General features: G+C 38.6%; 1 long non-coding RNA gene across 2 annotated transcripts in view; it reads right to left on the bottom strand.

Moving 5' to 3' along the window:
- LOC119787647 overlaps positions 1–2,447 on the bottom strand; it is a 28,686-nt gene extending 26,239 nt beyond the window's left edge. For both annotated transcript variants that reach the window (XR_005281346.1, XR_005281345.1), the window contains exon 1: positions 2,232–2,447. This is a non-coding gene — a long non-coding RNA (uncharacterized LOC119787647). The remainder of the gene's footprint in view (positions 1–2,231) is intronic.
- Positions 2,448–16,824: the final 14,377 nt, after the last annotated feature.

Below are 16,824 nucleotides of genomic sequence, written 5' to 3' on the forward strand. Positions count from 1 at the left end.
AACCTTTCTACAGCCTAACCATGACCCTTATCCTAAACCTAACCGTTACAAGTTCATACCTAACCCTAACCCCAACCTAAACTCAATTCACACCTTAGTCCTCAACATGACCCCTGACCCTAAAACAATAATTCCCCTAATGGAGTCTAGGCATTTGGCCCCATTATGAGCAGCCTGTCCCCACAATGTGCTATTCCTCCAGAAAATGGGCCACACAATGTATAAAATACAAGAACACGCATGCAGATATATAACCTTCACAGCCACCCCTGAAAAAACGTTGTGCCCTGCTCTTGTCTGGTATAGCGGCCTGACTCAGACTGGCTTCATTCTTCCATGTCATGGACTGAGAATGTGGATGTGTCTGTTTGTTTCTGCATGTGTTAGAGTGCATCGGGGCATACAGTGTAATGATCATGCTGTATGTGTGTGCGTGTGTGCATGTGTGAGCAGTGGACTAAAAGAAGCAGTTGTGTTTTATGTTTTTCTACTGATTGCACTGTTAGCGTTTGTGGTCAAGGCATAGAATGCAGATGGACTCCATCCAAGCAGAAAGCTATTGTGTGCAAAAGTATTTGCATGTGACAGACGCAGAGAGAGCACGTCAGGATGTGTGCAAGAGTATTGAAGCAGATGACCTTCTTCAATGACCTCTCATCCCCCGTCCAATCCAGAACATCATCTCACCTCGACATGCCCGCATCTTAAACTCTTCCACTCCATCTCACAGTGATCAGGCTTCCACATGATGTTCCCAGTTAGCCTGAGAGAAAAATACCTCCAGTCCTGGATTTCAGCCCAATGGATTCAAAGTATAGCAGTTATTTTATTTATTTTTTAACCTTACTTTGAGCTGATGGTTGTTTAGTGCTTTGGGTCATTAGGAGTTAAGATATACTCAAAAATATAATTCTGCTATTTTAACATACCATAACACATTATGCCCTAAATAGCTTTTATTTAAAACTTTTTATTGCCTATTAAGGCGATTAAGGTACTATATGACGATATAACATCCTTTACAATTAACTTTGCTAACAGTTGTTGTGTCCTGATAGAAATATTTTCTCTTACTTAAATTTATATTTATGTTTAGCGCTACATTTGTGTTCCTTTGTTTAAACAAAACTGTTCCAGATCACTTTTGGCTCAGTTGTTTGGAGTAATATTACTTTGAAATCTGTTTTTTTAGAAATGTAATCCCTTTTGTACTTTAGGCCACAGATCTCAAAAAGATTATTGTTACTTTTATTTTTTTTTAATAATCTTTTTGGATTGTGCTGTACAGGTTGATATCTCTCTATGTTACATAGCATTTATTCAGTAAGCTTAAAGTAGATTAACTTTCCTCAGTTTTAGGGGTTTTTGTAAAGTTTGGTAAAAATGTAAGTTTGAATGCTAAGGTGTGCTGAATTAAGTGCTGCTTAGTAATGTAATGAAAGCAAAGTACTGTAAAATTCCTATACAAAATGCCATGAAAACAACTACAGCAAATCAAGAAATTAAATTACAAAAAAAATATTTTTGGTGCATTTTACACAGTTATTGGCATTCTTGGTATAGATCTTTTTAAAATACACCAAAAATATATATTTTATTGTCTTTTTTTTTGAAAAGTCAAACTCAAGATAAAAAAAAAGGCATTTCATTATTACAAACATTTATTCTTATTGATTGAAACATGAATAGCTAAAACAAACTGCTTCTATCCCAAAAGTCTTCATATTTCAACTTAAAAATAATATTTAAAAAGTTTAACCTAAGTGCAACTAACAAACAAGGAGACACAGGTTGACCTTGTCATATAACACATGAGGAAAGTTACCTCCGGAATTTTGTGAATTAAATGCTGCAATACTTTTAGTGTGAGGGTATTTTTTATTTTTTATTTTTTTTCTTGAACAAGGGTTTAAAAATAGAAAGGGTGATGTAAGCATTAGGAATTAGGGTAAAGTTATAAAACCTGAAAGCAAAAAAAAATAAAAAAGGTATCAAAAAATTCTTTATACATCCAAGCTGTAACATTTTGTATGCCCTTTTTTCACATTCCTTTTAATGTAACAGATGTGTCTTTGAACCATGAATGGCAGAACAACTATCTAATGAAATAAAATGTACCATGGTCTGGCCTGACATGCTTAAACCATAAACCCAAAGCTTCTTCTGGCTTTTTCTTTTCTTTTATCGCTTGGGGACTAAGTCAGAGAGACAGAAACATAACAGCAGCTTACCTTGGTGTCAGCCCAAGGCACCAAGCTCTTTCTCTCCTCCCTACATCTTCACTTTGTAGCCCCTGCCAAACACTGTCACCCCAAATCTCCCTCTAACCCACCTCCTTATGGCAGCAGCTCTTACAAGGCGACCGCAGTGGCATGGCGGAGCCACACGGCACCATCTGCTTCAGCAGGACACGTGGTGGAGGGAAAGGATGGGCTTCCTCCATGTGCTCTATCCCTTCAACCTTCTTTACCCAAATCCTTCTCCCCTGTGTCCTCCAGCCATAGTACCCCCCACCCACACCTAAAAAAAATCCTGCTGATAATTTTAAAGGAATGAAGAGTCCCTCTGTGGTTGGATTTATGAACTCTTGTAGTCATAGCAACCAGCTGCAACTTGTATTTAAGGAGGGGAGCACGGTGTAGTGTAGGGGATTTGGGTGGGGAGAGTGGTGAAATGTGTGTGTGTGTGTTTTCACGGTGCTAGAAATGTTGTTGGGGGTGTTCTGTGGTGAAAGAAGAGGCATTGTTGTATTGGTATTCAGGGTGTCAGCAAACCAGAGTAATTGCTTCTTCTTAATAAAAGCGAAAGAGCTAAAAGCTTGATTGAGGAGAGCAATTTTTTTACTCCAAGAATATGGTCTAAAAGGAAAAAAAATGCTGTATTTATATCAAATTTTAAATATTAAGTTGATCTCCTCTTTGAGCATGATAATACAGGTCCCATCAGTCTGCCTGAATGGAAGCAGGGAATGCAAATGATCTCCCTAACTTGTCCTTTTATTATACATTATAGGTGAAAATAACTTTTTACGTCCACCTCATGCAAGTAATTCCATATCATGTGCTACATGTAAATCAAAGAAATGTACTGCGTGTGATCTGTTTGCTGTCACACTGGCTATGTTTCTGCAGCTCACTCTGGGATGTATATACAGTATCAAGCTTTTAGCTTCTTATCACACCCTCGCAGCGTTCCCTTAAAAGCTCAAAGTCAACCACTATAGAGACATACTTGGTGTGGAGAAAAAAATGGGGAGAAAGGGTAGCAAAATGTGGAGGGAGGGAAATAGAAAAAAAAAAAACCCTGACACCTCAGACTCCACTTCACAGCCAGTGAAGGAAGAAAGTGAGCAAGCCGCTAAGCCTTCCCTCCCCACAGCCGCCTGCAAGGTGAAGATATAGCTGCTCACATTTGGACAGATGCGGAGATCCGTTTACAATGTGTGTACATCTGTGTGTGTATTTTAGGCCTTTTGCTTTCTCTGGCAATTTCATATTTTCTATTGTCTGTGGTTGTTTAATTTAGATCCTTTGTTTTGTAGAAGAAAAAAAAAACTCAGAGCAAATTTTCAAATGCTTCTTTTTTTTTCTTGTGGGAAATTTCAATTTGCGCCCTGCAACAAAAAAAAAAAACAGTTTGTGTCGACATTAAGAGAGAATTGGACACTTGCTGAGAACAATAGATGCTTGCTGAGGTTTATGTATCCCAAATGGGCAGTTTTGAGAGTCTGTGAATGGTTTTGTTATTCTCAAATGTCTAATTGCACAGCAGGACTGTTTCAGTGCATGCTATGAAAGGCTCTGTGATTGAGCTGCAAAGGGAATAAAAACAAACATACTGTTAAAAGCTGTGGCCCAACTGGGTGCTGTGTCAGACATAAGCAGTATAATCAAACATGACATGATATTATTGTCCTCCCTATGTCAATCGCTAGTGGCAAACACTCAGGATCAGAGTGATCTCTGGCAAAATAGAGCACATCCTTAACTGTTTGCAGACAGCAAAAAAGGATATTCAAAAAATGAAAACAGCTGCAGATTAAATTAGGTGAAACGGATAACTTGGAGGAAGTCCTGCTGTCTTGTCCAAACCCTACACTCATGACTTATGCACTTTCATGTTTCATTATATTTAATTATAGATCATACTGGGGCAGCCTTTAACAGAGTTTGCATGCCTCACAGGTACAAACAGTTGAATAATTCAGCAGCTGGCTTGTCGGGCAGGATGGGGTGTGAGTGCAGCTGGAGAATAAGTCCACCGTTATTCATCTCTCAGCTCCATCTTGCTGGGGGACAAAATGGAGATTGAGTAAGGTTAAATATCTGATTTTCCCCATGTTGTCCCAGGCCTGATCTACCGGAGATACACGTCGACTATCCGGCAGAGAGAAAGAAAAATACATCAACGCTTTAGTTCTCGTGAGACTGACAGCAGCTGGGTGGTGTTTTATTTTTAATGCCAGTTCATGTCATCGGCAAACCACTTATGTGAGAATCGATTCATACACAAAGAAAGCTATAAAGCAAACAGCTATGTCCAGACTTTCAGAAATCAGCATGTAACAAACGGAGATTTGACTCCTTTCCTTCCTAACAAAAGCCATTACTCTTATCTGTGGATACCATATCATCTTAGATTGTCCATTGGTTAGAGAAAATTACATAGTGCATTATGTGTAGACAGTGAAATGTAGATAAACGAGAGAGAGAGAACAAAATAATTCTGCATTGCATTTTTTATTTATATTTTATTCTTCAATGACTTTAAATAAAGGTAAACAGAATATATTTAGTCCAGTAGTCTAAATTATAATAGATATTTTATATATCTTTAATTCTTCTATCTTAATGCTAAACATCAGGAAACCTTGTCAAAATGACATAAAACTTAAAATGGTCAAATATGTCAAACAACTTGGTAAAAGGCAAACCTTGAAAAACCTTTTGCGACCCTTTTTCTTTGGCTTTGACAACATAAAACTAAGGGATTCAGTTGGTGTTTTTTAAAGGGAGAAAAAAAGAGGCAAAAAGACAATCTTTTCAATTCGTCACAGACATAGCCTATGTTATTTGGCATCATCAGTGTTATTTGCAGAGCTTCTTTTCATTGAATTCTAAACTGAAAAAAACAATCAGTTATAGTGTTTTTATTCCTTAAAGCTATTGAACTAAATCTCAATAACAGATCTTATACTCCCATGGAATCAAAATTGTATAATACATCTGACCAATTGTTGTTTTTTTATTTTGAGGGTTCCCCCATTTGCATACGCTGTACAAATGCAAACAATATACAAATCCATAAATTCACAGCATATTCAAGAAGTCCTGCAAAAACCTCAAAAAACACATGAACAAGCACAGATATATAACTACACACAGCACATGCAAATGAGAAATTTTGCAGTCAGAGAAAATATGAGTATGCAAAGGGAAAACTGTCTGAAAACACATAACTGCTACAAACAATGACGCTAATACAAAACACACAAAATAATTGCAAAGGAAAATTCCTTCAAGTAGCTAAACCGCAAGTTATGAAAAGCTAAAAACTAGCTATGCCTAATGGAAGTGCTCCAAACTATTAGGGGGAGATATTACACTGATAGGTGATCAAACCTAGCCTGACGTAGTCCGACTCAATTCTAGTCAGAATATGAGTCTGATACTGCTCCATAGAGCTGTGATTATGGGGCGTGTTTCGAACGAACCAGGAAAAAAAAAATGCCTCTGCACTCAATTGGATAGACCTACAACCAATAAGAGCAACGGAGTGCGTGACGTATGTTAAGCCACGCATAGTTGTTTACCACAAAAATCAAAGCGTGCAGTTGCACGCCTATAATAAGAAGATGAGACTTGATCGCGTTTCTCTGTTCCTCTTTTAAAATTAATTTGCTGTCGATATCTTCTACACTTAAAAAAATTGTGCAACTGCTTTTGGCCTTTAGTTAATCATGTTTTGTTACTTTAACACAATTTTTTTATATCCTACCCTGCTAACATTAAACAATTGTGTTTAAATAACTAAATATGATTAAGTAAATGTCAAAAATGGTTGCATTATTTTTTTCAGTGTAGAACAGACCTAATAGCAGAATCTACTCACCTCAACTCTCCAGCGGCAGCCATTATTGTTGTCACCCAAGCGCGCATTGGTCACGTGGTTGATTACGTTACTGTTGGTCATCTGTCCATCATCGTATAAAGCCCGCCCTGACAATTTGATTGGATCGCCTGACAGTGGGCGATAATACTCGCGCTACTATGGAGCAGAGCCAGACCGAACTTCCCGACCTCAAACTTTGTGGGCGGGACTAAGTTCGGAATGGCACCCAGGCTAGATCAAACCTTCAGTAAAGGAATAAATGGAATGCTTGAGAAGATGAAGTACTGAATAAAGCTACCCCTTTTTTCTCATTCCTTTTCATCCATTCTTTTTTCCTCATGCCCTTTGATCCATCCTTTTTGGCCTTATATGGCTCTGTCACCATTTTTCCTTTCTTCTTTGTATTATTTATTCATCCAGTCCATCCTTATATAATTGTCTGTTTACTCTTCTAAGTCCCAATATTTGGTTTTATCCATTTGCTTTTTCTTTCCCATCCTTTGTCCCTTTCTTTGCATGATGTATACAATAATTGTGACCTCCATTCTTTCCACAGGAGGTGTCCCTAATAGCTTCCCCCACCCATCCTTACAACCTTCTACAGAAGCACCATAGAGAGCATTCTGATCGGCTGTGTCACTGTATGGTGTGGAGGCTGCAGCGCCTCAGACTGGAAGAAGGTGAGAAGAGTGGTGAGAGCAGCAGAGAAGATCATCGGGGCTCCTCTTCCCTCCATTAAAGACAGGGGATAGCAAAGTCTAGAAATCTCTGCAGAGACTGCTGACCCTGCAACTTTGTTCCCAGATTAACTGGAAGACGAGTCTATAATGTTCTCCAATGTCTCCTGCAAGTACCAACACTGTTGGATCTCACTCATATTCTCCTGGACCTCTGTGTATAGTCTACAAAGCCTGTTGAATCAAATCCCTACAGATTCATGCTACCTCCCCTTTATCCCTGAAGTAAACAGTCATCAGTCAGTCATCAAATGTCATCAACCAGTTCCTTCCTGATCCGTCTGTTTTCTCCCCTCAGACCAACCACAAAGTTCAACTGACTTCCTGCAGTTTTCCACTTCCAGATTCTTGATTGCTTTTTACAAATAAAATGTTAAAATTCCATGGTGATTCTGTATGTATCAAAAAATTAGAACCCAACCATACACAGAGATTCTAGAGCAGTTACCACAACAAAGCTGGCCTTAGTTATCAGAATTCTGAGTTTATTTTTGTTTTTGTTTTTTATAATTTATTCCAATGCTTCTGACCCAACAGATGATAACAGAGGAGATCACACTTTCTACAACAGACAGAAGATATGTAGCCTTTTTCTGTTAACATTGACAAATCTGAGCATAAGAACTAAAGTCTGATCTTTGCCTTCTTGTAGAAGTCTTCACAGTTGCGTTTCAAGTCAAGTTCACTATCCAGATGAATACCAAGATATTTACAATGCTCATCCACCTCCACTTCTTCTCCCTTGATATTAACTGATTTCTCCATTGTTTTTGCTCACATTCAGGATCAGATTATTGCTTCCACACTAGAGACTGACATTTTTTCGGGAATCCCACGGGTCACGGGATTCCTGTGGGATTCTCGTGGGATGGGAGTAAGTATTAGTAACGATCATGTGATTGGGACGGTACAGGATTAAACATTAACGGGAGCGGGAGCAAACCAATAGTAACTAAAAAAAAACTAGGATCAATTCCAAAAAATTAAATAAAATGGAAAGAAAAAAAATCCAGTACTGGCGCCGCCATTTTGTAGTTATTTTCCTTGAAGCCTACACTATAAGGCGAGTCAAAAAAACTACACGACCCAAAAACCAACAGTGCTTCCGCTCTGAGTTTTTCACCCATGCTCAAAAACAACAATGGAGGGACCAAAAGTCAGTGGCAAACTCGACTTTGAAAAGTTTGATTGTTTTGATTGTTTGTTCACCTAAGATAAGCATGGTCTGTTTCCTTGTTTGTTACTTTTATTATGTATTTATAATTACTATTCCTTTTACTTTAACTGACCTTTACTACAGTTAGAAACAGGAACTTAACTGACCCTTCATAGAAATTCAGATTCAATGTATTGGCAGAAATCTTATTGAAGACAACAAGAATGGGAGTGGTGCAGGAGCGGGAGTCATTCTGAATGGGAGCGGGATGGGAGTGGGAGTAATTTCACCAGGAGTGGGACGGGACAGGATTTAGATTTCTACTCTGGCCCGGGATTGGGACGGGACACCATTTTTTTCTGTGGGAGTGGGACGGGACAGGAGTTAAAATCCACTCCAGTGTCAGTCTCTATTCCACACCATGCCAAAAAAGCAGTTTATCAGCTTCCTGTAAGAAGCTTCTTGTCCATCAGTATTGCACCCAACAACTGCAGGGTCACCCAAATATTCCTGCAGATGACAGGACTCTGTTTTGTATTGGAAGTTGGAGGTCTAAATACTGAAAAGAAATGGTGAGAGCACCATCCTTCATTATGCTCCTGCGCATCCTGCTAGCTGGTTAAACAGTTGACTTTCCAGTCTCAAAAAGTGTGGTCTGTTTGACAGATAGTCTTCGATCCAGGTTGTTGTTAAGGCCTACACCTGAGTCTTCTGGAATTTCTATCAAAGAAAATCAGAAGTAACTATTAACTGCACTGGAAAAATCAAGGAACACAATCGACACAGTACTGTCTGCCTTGTCTAAATTACAGTGGGTTTGTTGAAGCAGTTTGTTGAAGTTTGTTAGATTTCCAACTCCAGGTCAATCAGCTTTTTGTCTGTCTGCTCAGCTGGATCATTAAGATTCTCTCTAGGATCTTCATGATGTGGTATGTCAGGACCTATAGTCATCGAGGACTGCTGACTTTTGTAACAAAACAATTCAAGGGTTTTTCTCCATCACCGAAACCATCTCCTGTGTCAGGCTAAGGTAGTGTAGAATTCAACAGGACTGCTCTGCACAGGTCTACAGAATTTGGGGCCTAAGACCATCACACCTGGTGCTTTGTTGCGATTCTGTCACTCCAGTTGTTTCTTCACTTGACTTCTACAGACAGATAGATTGAAGGTGGAGGGAGCAGAACCATCTTCTGATTTGGTTGATAACAAATGTATAAAAGCAGAAGATGTCACAGAGATGTGAAAGGGAAGCTTTAGGTCAAAGGAGGACATGGTCTCCACTAGACTGTGGGCAGGAGAGAAAGATACCAAGATTAGATGTGAAATAAAAATAATTTTTAAAGGTTTATGCTTTAAATATAGCACAGACCAAAAAATACAGAAGGACATGTAAGGCACTTGTCCTTTTGCTAGTGCTTGAAGGACACATTAAACTAGGTAGTCAATACTGGTTCTATACATTCATAGTGCTGACACACTGGGAAAAACAAGCAGACACAGTATCGGACCAAAAAAGATGCTTGTAGAACGATTTTAGTGTTTCCAGCTGCTGTCTCTGCTGACTGCGCTGGAAGCAGGCGTTGGATGCACAGCAGGAAACAGAAGTCGGTAGAATGTGTTTTGCTCCTTAGTGGTTCCCACTGAAATTCAACAATGAAAGTCAAATTTAGGTATCTGTGTTGTCATTTTCTCCAGTGGAGAAGTGCAGTAAGAAAGGTTGACTTTTTATTTGGCTTTTTGGACAATTCTCTTCTCTGTTAGTTGAACTTTTCTGGTTTACAGTGCCAGGGGCAATAAAAATACGCTCAAAGTGTAGTTTTGAATAAAATTCCAAAAGAGTTATAACTGTTGCCAAAATGTCCTTTTGCTTTGTTTTTTTGTTTTTTGTTTTTTTTTTTTTTGCACTATTACTGTATAATGTAAAATGATCAAGAAGGCAGAAAAGGTTCAATTTTTGACAGCAATGTGATTAGACAAATAAGTTATGGACGGATCATTCAGAAGTAACGGGGGAGTCAGTGAATGACTGACTATAAAGAACTGTGTGCGAGAGTGGAGTGAAAGTGCGGAACAGAAAGCATCCAGAATGTATTCCCAAAGATGGCCACGCATGGCTGAGCTGAACTGGCCTGGATCTGTGAAGGGGAGGCTGGGTGGGTGGAGGGGTTGAGAGGCTCTGCACGTCCAGCTGGACAGAAAAAGAGAGGGAGAGGCCCCCAGGCGCTGACAGGTGTAGCCTTCCACTCCAGCTGAGGCCACACAGCTGACCTGGATCTCTATATATTTGTCTATAAGTAAATTTCACCCAAGCTCTGTCTATCAGAACATGAACAAACATAAATTCTAAAAGCTCTGTTTGTCAGGCAGAGATTTCCAGTCAAGGAACCAAGCATTCGTTGTGCATATTGACTAGTTGAAAATATTAACCAGCAAAAGTTACATTCAATCATGTATTAAAGGAATAGTACACCCAAAACATGATTAGCCTTCATTTTCTACTCACCCCCATGCTGAACAACACTCTGGAGTACTTTTTTGATATCTCAAATGCATCTGGAGATCTGGGAGGCTTCTTGCTGTCTGCTGACATTCAAATAATGGAGGTCTATGGCGCCCGAGGCAGAAAGGTCCATAAAAGTCCACAAAAAACGTGTCAATATTCCTCCATACTGCTCATCCAATGTATTCCAAGTTTCCTGAGTGGGTAGCGTCCATAATTTACTCAAAACGAAGTCATTTAGAATGTTTTTAGAGCATAAACAGTAGTGTATAGGATTTCCTAAAAGCGCGTTCACAAGTCTACGGAAACTGCGGCAGACCAAACCAGATGAAAGTGCGCATTCAGCTCGGCAAAGAACTCATGCTCTTCCTCAACACTGAAGTCCTCAGACATTTTTCTTTCTTTGCACAGGTAAACAGCACATTTCTTCTTCTACGCTTGCATTATCGGCAGAGCAGACGCTGAATGCGCACTTTCATCTGGTTTGGTCTGCCGCAGTTTCCGTAGACTCGTGAACGCGCTTTTTGGAAATCCTATACACTACTGTTTATGCTCTAAAAACCTTCTAAATGACTTTTTTTCGAGTAAATTATGGACGCTACCCCCTCAGGACACTTGGAATACATTGGACGAGCAGTATGGAGGAATATTGACACGTTTTTTGTGGACTTTTATGGACCTTTCTGCCTCGGGCACCATAGACCTCCATTATTTGAATGTCAGCAGACAGCAAGAAGCCTCCCAGATCTCCAGATGCATTTGAGATATCAAAAAAGTACTCCAGAGTGTTGTTCAGCATGGGGGTGAGTAGAAAATGAAGGCTAATCATGTTTTGGGTGTACTATTCCTTTAATATTAAAACGTTAAAATCTATATAGAGAGAGTCTGGAATTAGGAGCTAAAATCATCTTTAAAAGCCAGTTTATTCTCCTTTACTTACTTTAATTACTTCCTTTGCTCAGATAAAACCCTTCCGATTTGTTTTGCCGGCTTATAACGGTCATAACCTAAGAACTATGGTCATAAAAACAGGAACAGCAGCTGTAATACTCAGGAAATCTTTGAGTTTGAAAGAACATGTAGTTGGTACTTAGGCAACTACTTTAGATGTTAGCAATAATATTCTGGTTTATTTTCTAACCATTTATTGTAATTCATAGATATGTTTGCCCTGAAAAATATGTTAAGATTTAGAAGAAGGGGTGCTGTCCTGAAAAGCTGTAGCATTTCTGTGAATCCAGATGGATGTGTGGAGCACGGAGTGGGACTAAAACCATTTATTAAAATCAGGTTATGTTTGGGGAACTCACTCCCAAAGTGTCTTGGTAATCAGATCATCTTGCACGCATTTGCAATGATTTTTTTCTCTCTCTCTAGTACTGTTATTCATTCTCATAGTACTTAAAGTAGGGTTGGGACAGTGTGCTTTATTTTATTTTAGTTTTTTTCCCAATTATCAAAAGTTTTTTTTTTTTGTTTATAGAAAAAGTTTTGTAAAGAAAAAAGTTTTGTAAAAAAAAAAAAAAAAAAAACTATATGGTAACATCTACAGTTTATTTTTTTCTCTATTTTCTATCTAGAATTCCATGCAAATTGTAGCATTAATACGGAATTTATATTATTTGAATTACCTTTACAGAATCATGGAAAGTATTTCAATTTGATTGATTTTTTTAAAAAACCAATTATCTTTGGCCTACTTATTTTATATGAGTTGGATCAACTTGATTTACAGGTCTATCTTTTACTGCTGTCAAATAAGCAGTTCCAATACATTCAGTCATCCCTACCATATAAAACAAGTTAAATAAACTCATATATTTAAACTGACCCAACCCTTATACATTAAGTAGGGAACAGACCTTTTAAATAACTTCAATCGACCGTGATAAATTGCATTGGATCTATCGAAGAGTCTAAAGTTGGACAAACAAAACTGCTTAATGTTGAAAGAAAGCTATTTAATCACACGGAAATACTTTCCATAATTTTTTAAAGTTCATTCAAAGAGTTATTTTTTGAGTGCAGGCTTTTAGCAATTCTTTGAAGTGCTTGGCTTATTTGTAATATAAAAAAAATGGTTTCATATTTAGCAATACTAATTGTAGGCGACTATCATCCAAAAAATAGTCACTGAGAGGAGAGCAGGGATCTGTTTGACGCGCTGAATTCAAGGAGGAAACATAAAGCTTTTCTGCAGTTAGGGATGTTTATTGCACTCCTTTTCTGTGAGGCATTGTACAACAGGTCGATTTGCAGACTTATTTGCTTACAACTTGCGGTCAACAGAAATATTGGCACCGTGTCTTAGCCTCTCTCTGAATCAAACAAACAAAAACAGCCTCAGAGCAGATCCAGGTAATATTAATTAGACAATCACTCAGACACATGCCAACACCCACTTATAGCTCCACCCACACATGCCCATACATACCTTTAACACATGCAGCCTACCCTTAGAGACATTACCAAAATGAATCCTTGCCTCTACACTAATATCCACTTTCTTACTTGTTGTTGTCCTTGGACTTATGCTTATTGTCCAAGCTGCTAGGAGAAGGGACGTTTGGATCTGTTGAATTGTGGAGAGGGCCCAAGGATCTACCTGCTGCCGAGCCTAAAAGCCAAAGCATTTCAGATGAAAGCTTACAGTCTGCATGTCAGTTTGCATTTACTTTTAAAAGTACTAAAGAAGACGCAAAACTGCAGTCACAGTTGAGTTTCCGATTTGGAGAATTACTTTGCAGGTGCTACATGTTTAGATTTATATATCCTCCATCCATGAGTTTGCCATCATTAGAATATGATCTAGATATTGTTACACACAGAGAAAAGGGTTTGCACATGCTGTCTGCTGAATTGTGGACAAAATTTATTTGGCTCCCTATTTAAAGATCTGCTTTAAATATCAAAACACATTTGCACATGTTTTAAGACACTCAAACCCTTAATATTTCCCTTTTATAAAACAATACCCCTTCCTTACTTTGGACTATTTTATGTCGTCGAAAAAAACATCATACCCTACCATAATCAATTAGTCTGTAGTGGAAGCCAGGTTTCAGATAAAAATAAAACAGATTTGAGTTGCAAAATAAAAACAGATTCTGATCAAACTTTGTTAAAAACCTTCAAATATTAAAATGTTTTTTTTCCGAGTAGACCTTTTAGGTTTACATAAATATCCAATATAACTTTTGCATGATTAAGGGTGGAAAACAACTTTGAGGGCTGTTGGCTCTTAAACTGAGGATTTTTTTTTTTAAGTTGTCAGAGACTCACCAGCTTTTGTGCTGTTTATGTTTGTTGGGGAAGTGTAATTTTGGCCACTCTTACAGTCAATCTGGTCTGTTGTTTGTTTTTTTCTGGTAGAACTCAATCCCAGGTTTAGTATTAATGTCCAAATATTGCTGACTGTTGAATTCTTGTCATTGTTTTTTTTGGGGGGGGGTTTGGTTTCCCATTGTTCTGCCATGCAGTCAGACAAGAGGTAGCATTAAATTCTAGGTCCCTGGCACCACTACATGCTCCATGGTGCTAAACAGCCAGCCATCAATACAATCCTAACTACATGCACACTGGCAGAAACAAGCTACTCATTCGCTGCTGGAATGCCAAACCTCAACTCAGATCCATCACAGCAGCACTGATAGTATCCAGAAGCAATTGGTTGTTTATCTTTAGATTCTGGCTTTTAATACAAGGCAGAATTGGACATTGTGTGAGAGGTTGCACTGCTGCACACGCCATGTCTGCCTGAGCTGTTTTTGGTATAATGATATCCTGAACTTGTGACCCAAGGTTAAGTTAATCACATGCAAGCAATCCTATTAATACCAGATGCTAATCCAATAAACACAATTTGTCTGGCTTGTCCATGGTCAAGCACAGTTCAATTGAGCTGTTTTTTTTTAGCTAGAATGAATATTTCCCACTTGTATCACAGGTAAATGCTGCTGTGTAAATAAATCAAAGAGGCAAAATATCAGGACAGTTCCAGGTATCCAAGGATATGGTGACATTAAAAAAGTACAAATTTTGGCAGCTGGACTTTGTTTTGGTTTTTATTGGACTAGCATCACCTTCTTTACTGGAGCTGACTCTAGCAGATATCATGTCAATTGTTATCTTTAATTATGAAGTTGTTTTCTTTATACTTAAAGTAAAACAACCACAACTGGAGCTTGTTGCTGATGTGTGCATCAGTTTGATCAGAGCTCCCCCTAACCACCCAGATCAGCCCTCAAATAATCCCTGTTCATTAGATCTGTTGTGCTCAGCTTGCTTTCCTCTTCGTCAATGTAGTTCAGTAAAAGGTTGTTTCTGACCAGGAAGAATAAACTTGGAGTGGTTTGAGAGCTCATAGCCCAGTAATGAGGCTTGTTCCATTTTGTTTTGTTTTCCCTTCCTTCTTCCACAACTATATGTGCCACCATGTGTTTACAACATACACTCTGTTGTCAAAAGTATTTTTTCGCCCTTCCAAATTACTGTATTCAGATGTTCCAATCACTTCCATGCACACAGGTATAAATCCAGCACCTAGGCATGCAGAAAGTGGTCATAAACATTTGTGAAAGAATGGATCCCTCTCAGGTGCTCAGTGAATTCCAGTGTGAAATTGTGATAGGATCCAACCTGTGCGACAAATCCAATTCGCTCCTAATTTGCAAAATTAACAGTCAGCGTTTCATAATAAAATTTAAGTGTTCGGGAATGACAGCAACTGAGCAATGAAGTGGTAGAGTATGTAAATTGACTGAACTGGGCCAGTGGATGCTGAAGCGCATAATACAAAGAGGTCCCAACTTTCCACAGAGTCATTCGCTACACACCTTCAAAATACCTGTGGCCTTTCTATTAGCTGAAGAAACAGTTCACAGAGAGTTACATGGAATGGGTTTCCATGGTCAAACAGCTGCATACCAGTAATACATCACCAAGTGTAATGCAAAGCATTAGTGGTGGAAAAGACGCTGCCACTGGACTCCAGAGCATTTGAGATGTTATAGAGTGTTGAATCAAGCTTCCCCATTTAGTAATCTGATAAGCATGTCTGGCTTTGGTGGTTTCCAGGACAACAGTACTGACTGCATTGTGCAAAGTATAAAGTTGGTGGAGGGGGAATTATGGTGTGTGGTTGTTTTCAGGAGTTGGGCTTGGTTTCTAAGTTTCTCTGAAGTGAACTCTGAATGCTTCAGCAAACCAAAACCTTTTAGACATTTCTATGCTCCCATCTTTGTGGAATGGTTTGGAGCTGGCCTGTTCCCCTTTCAACATGGCTGTGCACCACTGCACAAAGAAAGGTCCATAAAGACACAGAAGGCAGAGTTTGGTATGAACAAACTTGACTAGCCTGCATCTGATAGAACACCTTTGGGATGAATTAGAGAGGAGACTGAGAGCCAGGCCCTTGTTTGACCTCACAAATGTGTTTCTGGGAGAATGATCAAAAGTACCCCTAATCACATTCCGAACTCTTGTGCAGTGCCTTCCGAGAAGAGCTGAAGCTATTCTAGCTGCAAAGGGTGGACAGATGTCATATTAAACCCCACTGGATTAGGAATGGGATGCCACTTAACTGTATATATGTAAGTCAATGCAGGTGAGTGAATAATTTTGGTAATATAATACGGCTCATTCTGTCCCAGCTTTGTTCAATTGTACCAACTCATCAGCACCTATAAAAAAGTTATTAGTTTTATTAATAGGATATGAAAGTACATATGAGACATAGAAGGGTTGGCAAATAGCAGTGAAGCCACAATTCTCTGATTAGCTAAAGGGCTAATCCCTGTTGTGACATCATCACACCTGCTGTCCATCTGCTATATCGTAAGCTAGGGTGACCATATTTTCATTTGGGAAAACCAGGACACCTTGGAGCGGGGGTGGGGGGGTGGGGGGTGGGGGTTGATTGAAAGAACAAATGATTGAAAGAGGAAATGTTACTTGCTACTAGTTTTTTTTAATGGTTATAGAGTCAGATATATGGCGGTAATGTTTGGTTTATCTAAAGGTTTTATCTGTTACTGTGTAAATGGGTTTGGCTGGAATTTAAGGACAGATTCTAATAAATCTGCAGAGTAAGAATTATAAATCTGATAGGAGTTTAATTTTTTTATTGTTGTTTTGCACAATATGCTTAACTAAGTATTTTTTGTTGTTGAATATTAGAGATTTTGCAGATACATTTTGTAGATACATTGTTTAGATTTACTTATATCTCTCTACCCCTTTTATAGAATAGAATAGAAAATCCCTTTATTGTCCCACAATGGGCAAATTTACAGCCGCAGAAAGATTATTGAAAATGGTCA

This window comes from Cyprinodon tularosa, unplaced genomic scaffold (assembly GCF_016077235.1).
Source record: "Cyprinodon tularosa strain WSP-4 unplaced genomic scaffold, ASM1607723v1 ctg30, whole genome shotgun sequence".
In the NCBI taxonomy this organism is placed as follows: Eukaryota; Metazoa; Chordata; class Actinopteri; order Cyprinodontiformes; family Cyprinodontidae; genus Cyprinodon; species Cyprinodon tularosa.